Here is an 8,334-nt window from a genome sequence, read left to right on the forward strand (position 1 = left end):
TTGGTGTACATATATATTTCTAGCAGCCTGATAATAAATGTTTCTGCTAAAGGGCACTTTGGTATTGTGGATGGAAAGATGGTCTTATATCAATAAATAAGTTGCATCTTTCTGTAGAAACTTTGTCTCTCTCATATTACAGAGTGTCAGATTCAGTGTTGAGTTGTTGGCACTATAATAATGAATAGCAATTTTCACTTGAAAGATTTTATAAAATCCTTTCTTCTGCTTACTACCTACACAAGAGAATAATTTAGTTCAAGTACTTAAAATCACATATTTAGGGGCACCTGGTGGCTTTTGGTTTTGGCTCAGGGCATGATCTCAGGGTCCTGGGATGGAAGCCCACATCGTTCTCTCTGCTCAGCACGGAGTCTGCTGGAGATTCTCTCTCTCTCTCCCTCTGCTTCCTCCCCGCATCATGCACTCTTTCCAAATAAATAAATAAATAAATAAATAAATAAATAAATAAATAAATCTTTTAAAAAATAACATTTAAAATTATTTAGTAATTTTTCACTTACTCTGCCTTTAAGTCATCAACATTTTTGGCATATGAAACAGGCTTTCTCACATAAAAAGGACCATTTTTTAAAATTATGAAGTACATAGAGTGTTTCAGGGAGAAACCATGTTAAAGCATCTCCCTTTGTCAATGTCATTAGGCTTACCCTAATCACAGCTCCCATTTAATGTCTGCAAAATTTAAAGAGTGTCTTTAAGCACAAAATCTACACATGCCAACATACAGACCACGTGGTGTTTCTATTTCAAGGGAAAATTGTGTTTATCCTATTACCTGTCATCATAATACCTGTCTGAATTGTTGTTGCAAGTCATTCATCATCTTAGAAGTACATAATTTTCTTGATGTGTTGTAGGAAAAATACATCAATACAGAGAATGATGATGGTATGATTATAGTAATTATCACATGTAACATGGGTACTTACTACTATTTACTTCCATTCTAATTCATTATAGAGCTAGTAAAAGTCACACTAGGGAGGATACAAGGTGAAATAACATTAAGGAATTTTTGTTCACTGGAAATGAAATGAATAAAGGGCTTTGAAGTAGATTTGATTTACAGTTTTTTTCTGGCTAAACTCTAGGGCGAATTTTAATTACCTATATTATGGTTTTGAGAGGGATTAAAATAACTTTCAACTGGTAACAGTATTATAAATAGTCATCTAAAAGATGAGAAAATCAAGAGGATAATAGACTTTAAAATGTTCTATTTTTCCAGAAGTTATCATTTGTGTTGTTGATTATCATTTTCTTTTACTAGATCCTAGATTATCTAGAGGCAAAAACCACTTTATTTTTTTTTTCCATAATGCCAAACAAAGTGGTATATGGAACATACTGGTATATGGAAAGCGATCTGTGTGTGCTTGGTCTTACTCATGCTGATGTGTGAGAGCTGATTGTTAGATTTTTCAGAAATTGTACAGGCTGGTGTTGCCTTGGTAGCTTGATATAAGGCATGGTGGGAGCATTTATAACATAGAATTAGGCAGGGAGAGGACTTTTCCCCAGAGAGCAGATTATTAAACACTTACCGGCATACCACTACAAAGCTTTCAATTAATGGTGAATGAACAAAGAATGAGTGATTGATTTAAAAAAAAAATAGTGATAATCTGCAATAATACGAAGAAATACAAACTACTTATGAAATAAACACACAGCATTAAATAAGGTAAAATATTTGTAATTTGGTGTCAAACAGGCTTCCCATTCTAATGTGGGTTCTAGCACTGACTGGCTGTATATTCTTATACAAGAAATTTACCTTCTTTGAGGTGGAAGCTTCTTCCACCATGTGAGGATACAAGGAAAAGTCTGCACCCTGGAGGAGGGCCCTCACTCGCCCATGCGGACACTTTGGTCTTGGACTTCCAGCCCCAAGAACTGTTTTGAAATAAAAGCCAACAAAGATTATCACTTTAAAGTGGATAATAATGAAAATGAACACCTGTTTTCTTTTTTTTTAATTAAATATTTTCTTTTTCTTTTTTTTTTTTTAAAGATTTCATTTATTTATTTGAGACAGAGAGAATGAGAGACAGAGAGCATGAGAGGGAAGAGGGTCAGAGGGAGAAGCAGACTCCCTGCCGAGCAGGGAGCCCGATGCGGGACTCGATCCCGGGACTCCAGGATCATGACCTGAGCCGAAGGCAGTCGCTTAACCAACTGAGCCACCCAGGCGCCCGAACACCTGTTTTCTTTAAAAACAATCAGGTTAGGGGTTTGTGCAAAGGCTGAATTGCACATTGTTGAAGCAGAGGCATTGAATTATGAAGGCAGTCCAATTACATCCTACTGGCAACTTTGAAAATGTCCATACAGCTGGTGGTTTCCCTCAGGGCTTTGAAATAACACCACCTTTGGTCTTATGGTTAAGTGTGGTTCAGGGTCTGCACATATTAGTGGACAGTGCTTAGTGGCTGTAGACGAAGATACAAAGTCATGTGAAGCCCCTCGCTATACCTGGAAAGTGATCTGCTCCTGGAAGTCGTAGCAAGTTTCCACAGAAAAAAATAAACTTGCAGCTGATAAAGATGATGATGAAGATAATGATGATGATGATTTTGATAATGAGGAAGCAAAGGAAAAGCTTCAGTAAATAAATGTAAGTGTAGGGGCGCCTGGGTGGCTCAGTCGGTTAAGCATCTGCCTTTGGCTCCAGTCATGATCTCAGGGTCCTAGGATCAAGCCTCACATCGGGCTCCCTGCTCAGTGGGGAGCCTGCTTCTCCCTCTCCCTCTGATCCTTTCCCACTCCATCCCTGCTTGTGTGTGCTCTCTCTCTATCAAATAAATAAAAATAAAATCTTAAAAAAATAAATGTAAGTATAATACTCCAGCCAAAAATGCACAAAAATCAAACGAGAATTAAAAAGACTCAAAACCATTAACACTAAGATCAAAAGTTGAAGAATCCTTCAAAAAACAGCAAAAAAAAAAAAAAAAAAAAACCCCAAAGCCTCCTAACACACCAAAAGAACCTAGTTCTGTAGAAGACATAAAAACCAAAATGCAAGCAAATATGGAGAAAATGTGGCTCTCTTCCTAATTTGGAAGGCAAGTTCATCAATTATGTGAAGAGTTGCTTCAGGATGACTGACCTGGGAGGCTATTCAAGATCGCTGGCAGTGAAGGAAGTCTCTTAAAGGAAATATTTTAGGTAGTTTGTTAAAATTTTCCATTTTATTATTTCATTTATGTAACAGTTGATATTTGGCTGTCCTTTTTATAATGCAGAGCATGAACTTTCCCTACCATGTCTGATAAACATTGTCCAGGTCCCATTGCCAAAAATGTGTTGTCCAAAATGTCTGTTTAGTTTTTAAAAATGGAATTTTACCCTTGCTTGGCTTTAGATATATGTGGAATGTCATAATAGCAGTGGTGAAACAAACAAATGGTAGGGAGACAAAAATATACTTGTGAAATAAACTCAGTATTTTAATAAAGTAAAAAAAAATAAATTCTTTGAAGTTTAAGTAACTTGTTCAATGTGTGTGTGTGTGTGTGTGTGTGTGTGAGGGAGAGAGAAAGTGAAAGAAAGAGAGAGAAATGGAGTAATAATGTTCACCATATAGGAGTACAATAGAGATTGTCTAAAGTTTATGAGATCGAATCATAGGGAATGGATTTTATTCTACATCAAAAACAGGTCAATTATTTCATATGGTTTGACTTTTATAGGTGTGCAATAAATATTGGAAAGGAGACAGAAAGAGAGAGAAATAAAGTAGGTTAGGAAGAAAGAAAAACTACAGAAGCTATCCTAATTTTATTCAATAAATTTTTTTTCCACTATGTCCATACACATCCTGCCCAACCATCCAGTTCACTACTATGGTGGTCAGTGACTTAACAAAAACTGATGTTCTCACAGTCTGACTTAAGGTATTAAAGTTTCTAGAGATGCCTTCTGAACTGTGCAATATATGTTTAAATGTGTAATGTGTATTAGTATATTGTAATCTTTTGATAATGGTAGTCCATTTAGACTATATTTTGGGTTCTAAGTTAAGAAACACTTTTTAATCTATGTAGCTAGCTAGCTCACTTTAAAAAGCAATATTTGTCCTTTTTTAAAGGAAAAAATTCCTACCCATACTAAAGTTATGCTTCCCCCTCCACACTATTTTTAAAGAGTAGTAATCACATTCTAATCAAATTTGGAATGTATATCTGTTGGTTACATTTCACTGATACTTTAATAGGTGACTAAAATTGATTTGCTGATATTTTCTTTCAAATTTTTGCATAGATTTTCATAAGTAGGAGATATTTGGGTTTTTCTATTTTTGCTACTGTTTTCCACATATTACATTTTGAGTACTTTCCCTCTGTCTCTAGTCTAATGGCATTGGCAAATAGCTGTATATCAAGGAGAATGCATGTAAATATTAATTAGAACATAAATCAGATCATGCTGTGCATCCTGTTCTGCAGAATGTGTTTCAAACTAACAAATATGCCATGTGTATCATTCTATTGAATGCAGAGAGATCTATTTCATCTCTTATTTTTATTTTTATTTATTTTTATTTTATTTTTTATTTTTTTAAAGATTTTTATTTATTTATTTGACAGAGAGAGAGACAGTGAGAGAGGGAACACAAGCAGGGGGAGTGGGAGAGGGAGAAGCAGGCTTCCCGCCGAGCAGGGAGCCCGATGTGGGACTCGATCCCAGGACCCTGGGATCATGACCCGAGCCGAAGGCAGACGCTTAATGACTGAGCCACCCAAGCACCCCTCACCTCTTATTTTTATATAATATTCCATGGTATGGATGAGTCAAAGAAGACTAAATCAATCTTCTCTCACTTTTAGCTTTTGTGAACAATGCAGCAATGAACATTTGTATACATATGTATACACATATGTATCCATATACATAGTATATATATATGTATATACTATATACATGCATGTATATGTATCCATATACATAGTGTATACATATGTTTTTATATGTATTTATACATATATATAAAATATTTATGTATAGGGGCGCCTGGGTGGTTCAGTGGTTAAGCGTCTGCCTTCAGCTCAGGTCATGATCCCAGGGTCCTGGGATCGAGCCCCACATCGGGCTCCCTGCTCCGCGGGAAGCCTGCTTCTCCCTCTCCCACTCCCCCTGCTTGTGTTCCCTCTCTCGCTGTGTCTCTCTCTGTCAAATAAATAAATAAAATCTTTAAAAAAAAATTATGTATATGCACACACCATTACATAAGAAGGCATACACACATTGTTTTCATACATGGGTAGTTATTTATATATGATAAAGTCATGGAGTTGGAAGTACTTCAAATTTGGCTAGATATGACTAAATTGTTCTCCAAAGAGGTTGTGCTTATTTACACTTTCTGCAAAAAAAGGCATATTTTCTTCATATATTAAAAAACACTTTATAAAGCATCCCTGGAATATTTTCGAGTTTGATATGTGAAAAAACTCTTTTTCAATTTGTATTAATTGATTATTAATGAGGCTGATCACCTCCAAGTGTATTTATTGCTTTTTAATTTTTTCTCCACATTTTCTCTTCATATTTTTTGTTCACCTTTCTGTTGGGTTGTAAGGCATCTTTTTAAAAAATATATTTGTCTGTCAGTATGTTCCAAATAATGTTTACATTTTTGTTTTTCCTTAACTTTCTCTGTGGTGCTTTTTACTGACAACATTTTAAAATTTTATGTGGTGAAGTCTGTCACTATTTTCTTTAAAGATTTATATCACCCACACACATCTATCAATCCTCCCATTTTCCAAAATTTTATATATTTTTTTTATATTTAAATCTTAGATCTCTAGGGAATTTATTTTGGTGAAATGAGTGAGCACTGGCTTCTTTATTACCTAGACTGTAAGTTATCCCAAAGACACTTAATGAATAATCTACCTTTCCCTTGTCCATTTGAAATACTTGCTCTCCAGGGGAGAGAGGTAAGATGGTGGAGGAGTAGGGTGACCCTAAGCTTGCTTCCTCTCTCAAATACAGCTAGATAAATATCAAATCATTCTGAAGACCCAAGAAATCGGTTGAAATAGTTGAAATACTTGCTTGTCTATATTCTGATTATCAGCGTATCTTGGGTATATTTAGACTGAAAAATTATTTTCCCTTAGTTATTCCAGCCTTGCAACTATAACATCCTGTTGCGATTTTAGTTGTTTTATTATGTATTTTAATATTATTTAGGACAAGTTCTTTTTCATGACTCTGTGTGTGTGTGTGTGTAATTTACCTGGCAATACTTAACAATTTCTTTTTCTAGATAAATTTTTAATTTTATTTATTTTTTATTTTTTAAAGATTTTGTTTATTTATTTGACAGAAAGAGAGCACAAGCAGGGGAAGCAGCAGGCAGAGGGAGGGGAAGAAGCAGGTTTCCCACTGAGCGAGGAGCCAGATGTGGGGTTCGATCCCAGGACCCTGGGATCATGACCTGAGCTGAAGACAGATGTTTAACAGACTGAGCCACCCAGGTGCCCCTCTAGATAATTTTTTAAATATTTTGACAAATTGCAAATTTAAACAGACAGAGAGAGACTCACAGATGCTCATACATTATAATTTTCACTGAGTATACACTAAATTTATGGATTGGTTTAGAGAGAACTAATGTGATACAAACTGAATTTCTGTATTTCTCCATTTATTTAAACTTTTCTTATTGCTTCTGCTGAGTTTTGCAGGTATTTTTGAAAGGTATTTTCAGGATTTTTTTTTACTGTTGCTATTGTGATACTCTGGTTTCTCTTCAGATCGTATAAATCTTTCGCCTTTTACTGTTGCTATTGTGAATGGGATATTTTTTAAATAGCATTTTCTAAACTGTTATTATTTGTGTACCATAAAGGTAGGGGATTTGTGTATTTGTTTTTAGCTTTGGCACTATTTTGAAATTCCTCACCATTTCTAATGCCTTTTTTGTAGTTTCTCCTGGGTTTTTCTATTTTTGCTACTGTTTTCCACATATTACATATTGAGTACTTTCCCTCTGTCTCTAGTCTAATGGCATTGGCAAGCCCTTCCAAAATAATGACAAGAAAAGCAGGTATCTGTATCTTAAACCTGACTTTGATGGCACGACTTTTAGGATTTCACAGGTAAACAGGGTATGTATGGGCTGGTGAGATGTGTTACATGTGTTTATCAAGGTACGTGATCCATCAGCTCCTAGTTTCTTATAGTATTTTTAAAAATGTATTAAGCATGTATTACAACTTCCCATGTGCTTCCCCCCCCACTATTTTTAGAGAGTAGTAATCACATTCTAATCAAATTTGGAATGTATATCTGTTGGTTACATTTCACTGATACTTTAATAGGTGACTAAAATTGATTTGCTGATATTTTCTTTCAAATTTTTGCATAGATTTTCATAAGTAGGAGATATTTGTAATTTTCTTTCTCAGTCCTATCTTCTGAGTTTTTCTAATGGTACTGTTATGATTATGTGAGAAAGGATTGGAAATATTTCTCTCAGTTTATATCAGTGGTTCCCAACCCTGCCTGTATGTTAGAATTTTAAAAACCATAAACACTTAAAAGTTACTTAGGGCCTGGGTCCCACCCCAGATCACTTGCATGGAACTGGGAGTATCAGTGATTTCAGTGTTATGTAGTCTCAGATTTCTTCTCTTTTTTGCCTTGTGCTGAACACGCATGCCACCATTACTCATTCTTTCCAACCGAGCAGAATAAGGGAGTCAGCATGCATCTGTAACCAAACCAAGCATCTTCCATTTTTCTCTGGAACAAAACTAGAAGAGGTTATTCGAGGTATTGGCCATTTGGGCTTTCATTAGGTGTGTGAAACCCTTTTGTAAATGGAACCATTAATTACATTAAAGTTTTAGGACTTTGATGAGATAGCACATTCTGCTGAGTATCTGATTTTGAACCTTTTATTTTCCCTGCCACCTCTTTGTCCATACATCTCACTTTTCCTGTGTTCCTTTACCAACTTCTCTCTTCTCTAGAGTGAGATTGGTCTTCCATGCTTAGATTTTCCCCTGTCCATGAAAACAAATTTGCTATCCTCCAACAGTCTCTTTCTCACTGTCCTTACATTCTCTTTCTCTATTTACATTGCAACGTCCCTCTTCTGCTAGCTGCAACTATACCATGTTGCTCATTGTGCCTCAGAATTCATCCCTTGAAGGCAGGCAACCTTCCCACCCAATCACAGCTCCTCTGCATCCCTTGAAGGCAACCTTCCCACCCAATCACAGCTCCTCTGCTCCCAAGTTAAGTTCCAGGCTCTCTATGGATGCCCCTATTTTTTTTTTTTTTTTGGCA

General features: G+C 35.6%; 1 pseudogene; it reads left to right on the top strand.

The window, feature by feature from the left end:
* Positions 1 to 1,882: 1,882 nt before the first annotated feature.
* On the top strand, positions 1,883 to 3,167 carry LOC118011690 (annotated as a pseudogene).
* Positions 3,168 to 8,334: the final 5,167 nt, after the last annotated feature.

This window comes from Mirounga leonina, unplaced genomic scaffold, assembly GCF_011800145.1.
Source record: "Mirounga leonina isolate KUSES-001 unplaced genomic scaffold, KU_Mleo_1.0 Mir_151, whole genome shotgun sequence".
In the NCBI taxonomy this organism is placed as follows: domain Eukaryota; kingdom Metazoa; phylum Chordata; class Mammalia; order Carnivora; family Phocidae; genus Mirounga; species Mirounga leonina.